General features: G+C 59.9%; 1 long non-coding RNA gene across 1 annotated transcript; it reads left to right on the top strand.

The window, feature by feature from the left end:
• The first annotated feature begins 7,131 nt into the window (after positions 1-7,131).
• LOC122479749 lies at positions 7,132-11,450 on the top strand. Its single transcript, XR_006296431.1, has 2 exons — positions 7,132-7,545; positions 11,136-11,450. It is a non-coding gene; the product is annotated as an uncharacterized LOC122479749 (long non-coding RNA).
• Positions 11,451-13,028: the final 1,578 nt, after the last annotated feature.

The following is a 13,028-nucleotide window of genomic DNA, read 5'->3' as shown; positions in this document are numbered from 1 at the left end:
CCCGGGGGGTTCTGGGCTCCGTGAGTCCTTACCCCCCACGTGTCAAACACACTCTGTGACGCGTACTCCCTGCTTCAGGTTGTTCTTTTTAAGTTTCAAGGAGAAACTTGCAGACGCGAGTCCCCCAAGGGTCCCAAGAGAGGATGGTGGCAACTCACACCCTGACCGGGGTGCTCCCTGTGTGCACAGGCCTGTTCCTGTGTCACCAGCAGAAGGGACAACAGGCGTGTCCCAAACAGCCGGTGTCCGTCCTTGCGGGGTGGGAATGGGACCTCAGTACAGAGCCCCCAGGGACACGGACCCCAGCATCGCATGCACCCTGATGGGACCCCGTGCTGAAGACGGACCTGGTTCGATCCGGCCCCCAGGGATGACTCTGCCACGAGAGCAGCAGGGCAGTGTGTTGGGGGGGACAGGGGAGGGGACACCAGAGCCTGTAGGAGACCCCGTGGTGGCTTGGAACCAGCCAGCGGTCATTAGGATCCCTGCCCACAGCCTCCCCAGCAGTGACCCCACACAGTCTCTGCGCCCCAGTGACGCCTCCGTTTGCCCCAAGCCTGTCCCCAGGCACCCCCACCCCTTCGGTTTCCAAAAACGCTCAAGGAGCCAGGATCGTAAACTGGGTTTGGGGAGGGCGGGTTTTTTGTTTTTTTTTTTTTTTTTTTTTTTGGTAACTGAAGTGAAATTCACACAACATCAAACTCACCATTTTGTAAAGTGTGTGAGTCAGTGGCATTTAGTGCATTCGGTGCCGTGCGAGCGACAATTCTGTCTGGTTCCAAGACACGTCACCTCGTCCGTTCTCTCCCCTCCTCGGCCCGGAGCGGCCACCGGCTTGCCTTCCGTGTCCACGACGCCTCCCGTCGCGCATCTGTACCCTGCGTGGCCTCGCATCTGGCTCTTTGACCAGGCGCCGTGTGTCCGAGGCCCCCCCCACGGGGCACCCTGCGTCCGCACCTCACTCCTGCCTGTGGCTCAACGGCCGCCCCCACGACGGGCAGCGCGTGTGACACCAGGACCCTCACCAGCCGCACTCCTGCTCCTCTGAGGCGAAGGCAGTCCGATACTTTTAAATTTGACAATGGGGGACGTGTTAATGACCGACTCACGCTGCTTCCACTTTTAACTTGTAACAATTAAGGCTAGCTTGGCTGTGACAGTGACCTACTTCGGCAGACCCGTTAGACGGCCCACGAAGCCGGCCGTGCCGCACGGGGACACGGCCCCGCTGCACGCTCGGGCAAAGTGCCAACACGCAGGAGCTGAGTGTGGGGGCCACGGCCACGGCCACGTTCCACGCCCACCCCGCTCGGGCGCAAATCCAAGCCTGCGCTGCCGGGCTCTGAACCTTCGCTGGCTCCCCGCTGCCTTCTCACCCCAACCTAGCCGAGCCCTGTAGCAAGAACTCCTCGGGCCGGGCCGGCTCGCCCGCAGCTTTTCACAGAGTCCCCCTTCCTCCCCGCCCTGCAGCCCAGGGTCTCCCCCACATGCCCTCGGCGTCTGCTTGTCCGTGCTTCAGCCCGTCCAAACCGCCAGCCCCCACCCCACCGTGTCGCCACCTCCCTGTGGGTCCCTCCTCCCACCCAGAGCCTGGCAGCGTGGACCCACCGCTGACACTCGTGCCGAGCGTCCACCTTGTCCCACGTCACCGTCCTCCCTGCTGACCTGGGACACTTCTCTGCCGACCTTGGGCTATGCCCCTGATGACCTGGGACCACAGTCTCCTTGCCTCCAGCTCAGTCCCCAGGCTCCTTTGATCCCATAGTTCAGGTGCATCCTTCCGGCTCCCTGACTCCTGCAACCCGGGGAGAATAGAGCGTTTGGGGAGCATCTCAGCTCCCCCGACTCCTGACCAGTGACGAGGGCACATGGCGTCTGGTGGGACTCAATGACCCTCATGCCCACTGTTGGGTCCACACAGCGCCCTCCAGTCGCTACGGCCACGGGCAGCTCAGCGCCCTGGGTGTGCTGGTCACACAAAGGCGACGCTGTTGTGCCCCGAGCGCGCTGTCAGCTGCCCTGCCCCCGCCTCTCCAGGGCTCTCTCCTGCCCCGTCTCCAGGAAACCCCAAGTCTGTCAGGCGGGAGGACGGACCACCCAGGTCCCACGGTCCGGAGCCTGGCGAGCGGGGCCTGCTCCGCACACAGCCCGTGGCCACGCTCCTGCCGGAACACCAGCTGCACGGGCCCCGGGCTTTCTGCAGGCTCCGGGCAGAGCCGGCCCCCAGCGGGCATTCACGGGGCGCATAGGTGCTTGTCCTTGTCTGACCAGGTCACCAGTCCTGCCAGCTCAGCTGCCACGCCTCCCGCCGTGTGCCCAGCTCCAGGGCCGCCACGCGGGCTCCACCAGGAGCAAGAACAAGTGTGGCACCGTCCACAGTGCGTGCCAGATAGCAGCCAGTCGTGCAGGATCGTGGACAAGGGAAGGACCCCAGTCTTAAGAGGCAGCTGGCAAAGGAATCTGGCCCCAACCGGGAAGCTTTGTGAGAGTCCTCCAAGAAACCAAGCCTGAGCTAAGATCTGGAGGAGGAGCAAGACTCACACAGAAGAAACTGAGAGGAGGGAAGAGCAGTCCCACGAGGGCAGCCCGTGCAAAGGCCCTGTGGTCATGGGGAGCACAGCACACCCCAGGAAAGGAAGAGCCCAAAGTGGCTGGGGTGCCCAGAAAAGGGGGGTCTGTGGTGGGAGATGGGGACAGATAGTCAGGCAGAGACCGTGTCTGCATGGCCTTATCTATCAGGTCAATTAACAGTGTCAACCATTTAAAGGAGAACACCTTCAAAGGGAGTTTGGAGAGCCTGTAAGAACCCCACGAGCAGATGTCAGGTGAGGGGTGGAAGCCCAGAGAAGGTATCTGGGCAGGAGGGTAAACGTGGAGCCTAGCGCACAGGCACAGGTGGGCAGGGGGCACGGGTTAGCTTGCCCAGAGAGACACTGTCAGGGACGAGGGAAGGACGTGGCCGGTGCCTGGCTGGCCTCCAGCCTCCAGCCGCCAGAGAGACAGAGACGAGCCCACGGGAGCACAGAGAGTCGGGAGGCAGGAGAAAAGCAGGGTCACCACTACCTACCCCCCACTAACTGGGCCCCCACTTCAATAGGCTCTTTCTTTCTTTGCTAAGTTTATTTTGAGAGAGAGAGAGAGAGAGAGAATGGGGGAGGGGCAGAGAGCAAGGGAGAGAGAGAATCCCAAGAAGGCTCTGCACTGACAGCACACAGCCCCATGCGGGGCTCGAACCTATGAGCCGTCAGATCGTGACCGGAGCCAAAATCAAGAGCTGGGTGCTCAACCGACCGAGCCCCCCAAGCGCCCCCAATGGGCAGCTTCTACGACCCACACACCAGCCGGAGTCATCCTCGAAAAACGTGTCCCCCTCCTCAAAATCCTTCCAAATGTTCCCACTGCAGGTGGAATCATTCTCTGTTTTCTTTCCCGGGTCCCCAAGCCCCGCGTGTCCCGCCCTCACGGTGTCGGTGGCCTCGTGCTGCGCACCCCACTCTCCGGGCCCCCCGGCCCGAGGACACAAAGTACCTTCATCTCCCCCAGGCCTCGCGTTAAGGCCTCGGCCCGCCCCCCCCCCCCCCCCCCCCCCCGGTGGGGCTTTGATCTCGCGCACTTTGCGCACGGCAGCCCCCCACGTTTGCTTACTTAATACACGTCACATGCGTCCTTGGTAATGGCAGGCTGCTGTGGCTGCGTCTCACCCGCAGTTGGAAGGTCCAAAAGCAATTACCATGCAGCCTCCCCGCGCTTAGGAAGACGGGGCAATCACTGCTAATGACACAGCACTTACTGTGTGATCGCCCCGCCGCTACGCCGTAATTACTATGTAATTAAGTGGTCACCAGTTGCCATGTAAACACGGCTGGCGCTGGATGCGTCTGTGGCTTAAACAGCCCTGCGCACTCGTTTTAATTGCAAAGCGCCGAGTGGAAAACAGTGGGCTGGCGTACGCAGAAAACCCAGGACTGGAAAAAACGTGAGGACCCTCGGGAAAGAGGAAGATGTCACTTGGAGCATCAGCTCCGCAGGTGTGGGGTCGAGAGGCACAACGCGGACCCTGGCTGTCCCCGCAAGAATACTGCCGGTGCCGTATGCAGAGCACTTTGCAGAGTGCAAAGTGCCAGCCAAACGCACGGACCGGATGATGGCTGGGTGGTCCCTTTGGGACTTTAGTTTTAAAGAGAATGCATTCCAGACCGTCCAACCAAATGCCCTAAGAAGGACCCTCTGTCTCCCAGCATAAAAAAAAAAAAAAAAAAAAAAAATCCCGCGTCGGGCAGTTCGCAATCTCTGTTCCACGTCGTCAAAGCCCCAGGACTTCCAAAGAGCAGAGCAGAGGGTTCTTCCCTACATCCCGATACCCCGTGGGTGCCAGGACGGCGGACGCCCCAAGGACGATGTGCGGGGGGCAGACGCTCCTCGCTCTACCGCTTTGGATGTAAAGAGGCAGCCCCCCGGGATTCCCCGTTCCCACCGCACTCGCCAGGCGAGGAGGGACGCACGACGGAAGCCATCTCGTCCCACGGCACAGGCCACCGGGCGTCCTCCGGGCGGGGGGACGGAGCCCCGTTCTCCTCCTGAGACCTCCACACCGCCCGTGTGCAGCGGAAACTGGGGTCTCCTCCTGGGGCCTCCGGAATGACAGAGGTCAGAACAGACCCCGGGGGACCAGGTCCTTCATATCCAGGAGGACATCCTGGGGCCGCGGCACGGCCCGGCGGTCAGTGAGGCAAAAATGCTGGTCAGCGGACGACCTCCCCGTTGGAAAGGCAACGCCAACGGCCTCTCCTTGCTTCCCTCCACCCTCTGGGGTGATCGCTGACGTGCGTGATCACGCATCCAGATCACGTGTCCAGGGCTGGACGCTCCGGCCGGACGCACGCCCTCTAGAGGCGGGGAGAGAACTCTACCAAGAGACAAGGGCAGGGGACATCAGTTCAGTTTGTGGGGATCCAGTGACCCGAGCCACGCTGGGACATTCCCTCCAAAGTACAGACCACGGATCCTGTGCCTCCCACCAGGGAGAAGAAGGCCTCTCGGGGTTCTGGTCCTGCTCACGGTCACGGCCGCGGTGTCACTTTGGAGAAGCGTGCGTCCCATCCTCGCAAACTTCCGCCGCGCGTACCGGAGGTCCTGGCCCAGAGCGGCGCGCTTCCCCCAAGGGGCCAGCAGGCAAGGAAGGAGCCACCTCCCACCGGGGGCCAACCTTGCCCCTCAGAAAGAGGGGCCCTGCTCTCACATGTGCGAGTCAGGCGCTCAGGCGATGCCCCGGGGCGGCTCGTGGTCTCACGGCAAGTGGACCGGGGCGGCCCTGCCAGGGGCCGCGGTTCACCCTGACACCCTTCCACTGCGCGCCCCCGGGAAGCGGTGTGGACGCGGATCTTAAGGACGCGTTCCCAAACGGCACGAGCTCAGCCAAGGAAGCAAGGGCGCGTGAGCAGCGGGAGCGGAGGGTGGGGAGCGCAGGGGGCACCCCACGTCCCCGGAGGGCCGAGGCCCTTGCCCAACTGCCGCCCCTCTGCACCCGCTGTGCGGAGGCCGCCTCTGCGCCTGGGGACCCGACCTGCTATCCCAGCCTCCCGGGACTGGTTGAGGCCTGACCACCTGGCACCTCCCTCTGCCCCAAGGCTTTCTTCGCCCCCTGCACCCCTGCTCCGGGCACAGACCTCCTGTGCTTTGCAGCCTCCCCGGGCCCTTCCGGGGGACCCAGAGGGGAAATCGTCCAAAAGGGACACTCGCTTTTCCACCCCCGGCCTGTTTCTCCCCCACATCTCCTCTGGCTCAGGGGGCAGAACCTCTGCTCATCCTTCCGTCAGACAAGACCCCACACCAGTGCCTTGTTCCCTGCTCACACTCGCGCCCCCCCCCACGCCCGTGCGCCCCCTCTGCCCCCACGCCCCCCTCACACCCACGTGCCCCCCACGTCCACAGCCCCCCCCACACCCACACCCAACACCCGAGCAAATGTTCTCAGGCCTAACCTCAAATCAGTTCAGACCTGCATACCTTTACCTCTGACTCCTCCACAGTCCCCTCATGTCTTACTAGGACCATTGCAGTAGCCTCTTAGCCGGCCCGTGTCCCGCTCTTGACGGGCACCATGCACGTGCAGCAGACCAGCTGATGGCGGGGTGTCCCCGGGGGGTTATCTTCCCTTTTCGGGCTCACTCCGATAGTACCCAGATGATCCTGCTACAAATAATTAACACCTTGACATTTACCGAGGCAGGGACATGGGATCAATGGCATGGGCACACCCGGGGGACCCCCGCTCCGAGGTCAGAGACGACGGTGGCGGCGGGAGGGGACCACGGGCACCCGCCGGTCCACGTCCTGAAACGAAAACCACACCCAGCAGTGGCCGGGTGCCCCCCGCCCCCCACCTTCACCCTTGTAATTAGCGACCCCTCCCCCCCATTACAGGCTCTGCCACCAAGGGGGACCAAGGGGGAGCCAGGTGGGCAGGATGCTGTGCAGCTTATGGGACCAAGAGGAAAAGGGCCATAAAAGGTTAATTAAAGGGGCGCGGGCGTCCCAGCCCCTCGCCGGTGTGGACGTTCACAAGCCTTTGTGAGGGGCCCCGAACATGAGAACTGCGGTCCTAACGTACCCCCTGTGGCTCACCTAGCACGGAGAGACCAGAACTGTCTGCCTGCCCTGCTCCCCCACCACGAGCCCTCTCCCCTCACTAAGGAACTGGGTGGTCTGGGTGAGGGTGGAGGGAGAGGCGAGATCTGCAGACGGGCCATCCTGGGGCCGGCCAGGTAGCCAGCTGGTGCCCGGCAGGTGCCCCTCAGCGGCACCCCGGCAGCCCGCCAGGCCCCTGGGCACTGCTTGTCACCCGCCACTGCCGTTCCCAGAGGCTGTTATCTCCCCCCCCCCCCCTCCCGGCACACAGAGGTGCATTCCAGAATCTCCTACTCCACACATGGTTCTTAATGACCAGTGACGTTGCCATCCAGGAGCACGTTAGAAATGCCACCTGTCTACGCCCCCCACCACCGACCTGCCCCCATCTTCCTCCCGCTCCCAGGCAGCAGCACGCACGGGCCTCTCCCGTCAACCCAAGGCTGTGCCCGGCTGACCTGGGACCTCCCAGTGGGCGGTGGCACCGGGCCTCTCCTCGGAGATCACCCGACGGCCCGGCCCGAGGGCCCGCGGCGCCCCGACCTGCTCCCTCTCCGGGCTCCTTCCTTGCTACGGAGGGCTGCGGTCAGGTCACAGCCGCACCCTCCCCTGCATGGCACGCCCTGACCTGTCTCCTCAGGGATATCAGGAGCAGGCAGGGCCTCTGTCTCTGCTGACATGGCTGACGGGTTTCAACTCGGCTGCGGATTCTGATTCATCGGGAAGGGCTTCCTAGAGCATTACGTTAAGAAGGATTCTGAGGCGGTGTCTGCTAGGCTGGCCGTGCACGTCCTGGGACGGGGCTGCCCTGGGATCCAAGCGGTCCAGCTCTTAGGGCCCATGGCGGCCACAGGGCGTTCTCACCTCTGCGGGCTCCTCGCAGGCCCCTCCTGCCTGTCTGCCCAGCGGAGCCTCCAGGTACATAGCTGAATGGGCAGGAGGGACCGAGGGGCCGCCCTTCGCCGTGACCCTGCCAGAGCAGTGGCGTCAGCCTGAGACCCCGGTGGGAGTCCACACTTTCTCCATCCAGGAAGCAAGGGGCGGGGGTGCCTCCTGCACCCCCGGGAGACGGGTTTTTCTCCTGGGTGAGCTGTGCTCCCAGGAAGCGAGCCTCACCCTCTCCCAGGAGCAGGTGGGATCCCTACGGGCCAGGCGGGAGGGAGGGGGGGCGGGGAGTTCGGGCCTAGAACCAAGTGTCCCAGGGTGGTGCCCAGCACCTAGGAGATGCCTGGACCGGCCCTGCCTCTGTCTGGGAGGTCGCTGCCTACCCACCCCGCTGCTGGAGCCTCGCTGCTCTCCCGGGACCACACGGCTTTGTGTAAAGGGCGCCTCTGAGACGCTCAGTGCAAACCCCTCATTTGACGAGCGGCAGAGGGGAGCTGCGTGCGGTGCAGGCCGCGGGGAGCAGAGCCCCAGAGGCCCAGAGAGCTGCCCACGTCCGGCTCTCCCCGCAGCCGGACCTCCGTCTCCCCGTCTCCCCGAGGAGAGCACACGCCTCTTGCACGTGTACCCGGCCTCCCGCGCGTCCGAAACCCACTCAGGCTGCAAACAGCCTCCCTGAGCTCCACGCTGGGAGCCTGAGCGCCAGCCCCGTGTCAAAGAGCCTATTTAGAAAGATGACCTATTTTTAGCTGAATCTTCTGCCGGTTGCTAAATATCTGTTTAAATACATGAATTAACACATCTGTCAACAGTACTTAGAGTGGGACTAAAACACGCTCTCACGGAGGAAGGTAATTTAAAACAAAACACGCGGCATAATGAGCAGCTTGGAGCCGAGGCCCCGGGCGAGGCTCCCGCACGCGGCCCTTGTTCTGTGCTCCTGGGGGCCGTGCCCCTGGCAACCCAGGCCGGGCCGCCCCTCAGACAGGGCCAAGGGCGCCACGGGCCGTGCGGTGCCCGAGCCGGAGCCGCCGGGGCCCAGTAGCAGCGTGTCTGTGTCACCCGGGGCCACGGACCGCGCAGAAGGAGCCCACGGCTGCCCGGAACAGCATTTGGAGGGCCGGAACATCCATCCCGCCCTGCAGAGCTCGGGCTCATCCTGGCAGCAGGCGTCGGGACGGCCTGGAGCCCACTGTGCTGGGACCCGACAGGAGCCTGCAGGGGGACAGGCCGGAGCCCTTTCTGGGGACCCCTCCCCCTTGCCTGCAGCCATCTGCCATCCTTCCCAGGTAGCACCTTTGACCACCCCATGGCCAGGATTCTCAAAGGATGGACCCTGGCCGGTGGGGTCACATCCTGCTCTCGATGGGGGTCCTTCCAAGCACCAACGCAGCCAGCATCAGAGAACCCGACTTCACCCAGACGTGCCACTTCCTTGTCACATGACCTCCAGAAAGGCACTCCTTCACCCGCTGCCTCAGTTTCCCTTATGGGCCGTCGCACTGATCGGAAGCACAGGGAGTAGCTCAAAGGTCTTGGAGCGGGCAAACTGGAACATCGTCAGGGTTCCTCTGACAACACGTTATGAAGCTACCTACCCCACCCCTTCCTTGCCTTAATTTCCCTCAATGGATATTGGGGCTGGAGGATGCAAAACGGAGAGGGACAGGGGCGCCTGGTGGCTCAGTCAGTTAAGCATCTGACTCTTGATTTCAGCTCAGGTCATGGTCCCACGGTTCGTGAGTTCGAGCCCTGCACCGGGCTCTGGGCTGACGGCTGGAGCCTGCTTGGATATCTAAATAAATAAATAAATAAATAAATACACTTTAAAAAAAAGTGGAGAAGGACAGACAGCGCCCTTGCATGGTGGGCAGCTGTGAGAGAGATGTGTGGGCCCCGGTGAGATAAAGAAAGACCCAGAAAATCAACAAAGGTGTTCCTGGTCTTCATGGAGGACAAGGGACTCCGGGCCAGGACCGGACAGACAGACGGCTGCTCCAGGGGCTCTGTAGGGACCTGGCCCGTCCACAGGTTCCCTAGAGACAGGGGAGTCCCTTGTTCCAGGCTGAGCTTTGAGCCGGTCTGCTCCCGTGGCCCCCACACCATCCCCCCCTCTCCATCCGCCTCCAGCCCCCTGCTGACGGCAGCAAGAAGGCCCCGGAGCCTCTCAAACAGGAGGTAAATGAGCACGGTGCCCTGGGATGGCAGAAAAGTGACCACTCGCCTTCAAGGGGCTGCCAACGTGGCCCGTGGCACCGTTAGAGCTGGCCTCTCCCAGAGCTCTGTCTGCCTCTGTCTGGTGCCCGAGCCTTGTGGCAACCATCTGCTTGGTGGGAAGCCCGTAGATCGATACTCCCCAGCTCCCCCCCCCCCCCCAGCTTTGGGGATAATAATCTCGTGACCATTGTCTTCAGTTGATGGGACGGGAGAGATCCGCGAGGCCACCAGGGGGACCGGGGAAAGGTGTGTTCTATCTTTTTACAATTACCTACTGTCATTTCTGAAGATGAGGAGTGATTTCCAGAATTACAAAGACGTTTAGGTACGATGCCAATAGAAGTGACACTGATGGGAGACATCTTGGCTGTGTAGACCTCCGGGAATCCAAAGGTAAGAAAATCCGCGTACGATGTTGTCGTCTAGAAAACAAGAATGCTACACAGCCGTGAGACTGTTTTTGAACAAATATACCAAATCTGATGTGTGTGCGTGATCACGAGAAGAGCCAGGACCGCCCTTGGGAACCACCTTTCTTCACGAAGTTCCACCAAGCGATGAAGAGGCTCCTTCTGAACCTTTCGTGCGGTGTGGTCCCCAAACCAGCAGCATCAGCATCACCCGGGGACTTGTTAGAAAGGCGGATTTTTGAGCCACACCCCAGGCCCATTGAATTAGAATCCACATTTTTTAACATTTTCTTTTTTTTTAATGTTTGTTTATTTTTGAGAGAGAGACAGAGCATGAGTGGAGGAGGGGCAGAGAGAGAGCGAGACACGGAATCCAAAGCAGACTCCAGGCCCTGAGCTGTCAGCACAGAGTCAGACGTGGGGCCCAAACTCACGAACCGCGAGATCATGACCTGAGTCGAAGGGACACTCAACCGACTGAGCCACCCAGGCGCCCCTAGAATCTACATTTTGATAAGATCTCCACGATGCTTGCGTGCACACCTGAGTTTCAGAAACACCAATCTAGAGGACCCTGCTATGTCTTAACTGTGGGTAACACCTCACCAGATGGCCTGGAGCTGGCCAGGTCTGGTTTTCCAGGTCTGGGGTTATCTTCTCCCACCTCCCCACACTCCCCTGGTGAACAGAGTCGTGTGTGGACAGGTCTGTTCATCTGTTTCTGTCTCTCCTTGCTGTTCCTGCCCGGAACTCATGTGGCTTCCAGAGACACTCTTTGGAGCTTCGACGGGATGGCTCCCCGGGCTTTAGATGGAGACAGATATGATCCGAGCTGACAGCTGTCTGCGGGACTTGCCCACTTTCTTGATACGAAATTTCTTCTCCGATTTCCCCTGTTTCCCATTAAATACCTCTCTGGCAGTAGCAGCTAGGATTGAAAACAGCCTGTCTGGGTTTTGCCTCTTAACTATGATTTTCCCCTCGTGTGCGTCTCTGCAGGTGAAGAGACAGGTGAACCGAGGCTCCAGGGAGGGACGCAAGACAGAGAGCTGGTGCTCAGACGGGACTCCCAGCCGTCTCTCCACTCAGAGTCGAGCAGCGTGTTGATATTCCATCTCTCAGTTCGTGTTCAGTGATGGAGGGTTTGTCTATGTGTTGTTTGTTTTTCTGATCAGAAAAGAAGAGAAAAGAAGAGAAAAGAAAAGAAGAGAAAAGAAAAAACATACCAGACCTCAAACATCTTGTGCCCATGTGTGTGCCTCCCCTTTCTGAAAACCCACTGACATGATCAAATAAAGGTAAACTAAAACATAATCTGTAGCGATACCTGGAGACAGAGGACTGTCAGTGAAACAGACTTCTAGAAATCCTGGAACGCATGACAGACACGGGGTTGGTTGAGCACAAGGTGGGTCGGGGCAATCTGACCCGTGATTGGGTGCAGGCCCAGAGGGGTGCACGGGGAAATAGCCACCAGAAGACCCCTCAGCCCAGAGCAGGCAGGACCGGAAGCCAGGAGGGGCTGGGGACGGTCTGAGAGATTCACACGGGCAGACTTTGTGAGCCATGCCAGGCAGCGGGGGCCGTGGTGGGTGGCTTCTGCGTCCCCAGGCAAAGCCCCCTGTTGAGTGAAGACAAGGCAGAAGTGTGGCCACCCTCTGGAGGAGAAGGCACCAGAGCAAACACAGGGAAAGCAAAAGGGCCTCCTCGTGCCCTCGGCCCCCACGTCCGTTCCTCCCTACCACGCTTCTGCAAGTACGAGTCATTTCAGACACAGAAGACGGGGAGCCTTCACCAACTAAGGGCAGGCATGGAGGAGGAACGGGGAAGCAGTTCGTGGGGAGCAAAGACAGGAGGCGGGAATTCTAGCAGCGACCCGTGTCCAGGGCAGGTGGCCAGCGTGCTGTCACCAGGACTCACCGGGAATGGACAGCACGGTGAGTGAAGGAAGCGTCCGTACCTTTCCAGCCTGCTGATGAACTGTTCCTGGCCGTGTAGAGCAGCCAGCCCCGTGGAAGTAGACCTTCTACGGTCTAGAAGGTGGAAGGACACCCCCAGCGAGCCCACCCACCCATTCAGCACCCGGACACAGCCCAGCTATGCAGCCCACGGGGGAGACACAGCCTGATGGGGAAACGCAGGAGAGCCCACACCACGTGCCCACGTGGGCAGACGAGGCAAACTCAGCAGAAGCACGTGCACAGCAGGAGGGTCAGAGGGGGCAGGTGGGCAGCGGTGAGACGAGGCCGGTGTGTAAAACAGGACAGAAGTGTAAGGAATGTAAAACTTCTTCTTAATGAAGAAGCCAAATTCATAGTCGCCAAGACGTCGGAGAGGTGAGACTAATTCCGCAAGTCTGGCAGACAGGGAACATTTAGGAAGCTACTGTTCTAATAGACTAGTCTCTTAACTCTGGTTTTATCTATTTTGAGAACTATAAGGAAATTTGGACGAGCTTTATGCTAATAATCTTCAATAATACCTTTCTTGATTATTAATGAGCTAATAAGACTAAAGTTAATAGGTGTACGGAGAATTTTAATGCCATCATAAACATGCCTCATTTATAAGGCACACGTAAAAATCTGTCCTTAACAATTAAAGAAGACATGTTTTCCCCAGACACACATGAAGCACCTATATAAAAATTGACTGTGAATCAAGCCACAAAGCAAGTCTCACCAAATTTCAAAAACTGTCATGTTTCTTAGCACAAAGCAATTAAATTACAAGCTGTTAACCAAAAGACATGTGTGACTAATGATACAATAACGTACAATACCAGAAAAGGCAAACTAGGTGATTCTGGAAAATCCTCCCCTCTGGGGACAAATGGTGAAGCTGAATACAATTTAAGAAAAGCGTCCGTTTAGAGACATCAGCAGAATAATG

The sequence above is a fragment of the Prionailurus bengalensis genome, chromosome C1, assembly GCF_016509475.1.
Source record: "Prionailurus bengalensis isolate Pbe53 chromosome C1, Fcat_Pben_1.1_paternal_pri, whole genome shotgun sequence".
Lineage (NCBI taxonomy): Eukaryota > Metazoa > Chordata > Mammalia > Carnivora > Felidae > Prionailurus > Prionailurus bengalensis.
Note: the sequence above shows the minus strand (reverse complement) of the source record. Positions and strands in the feature narration are given on the sequence as shown.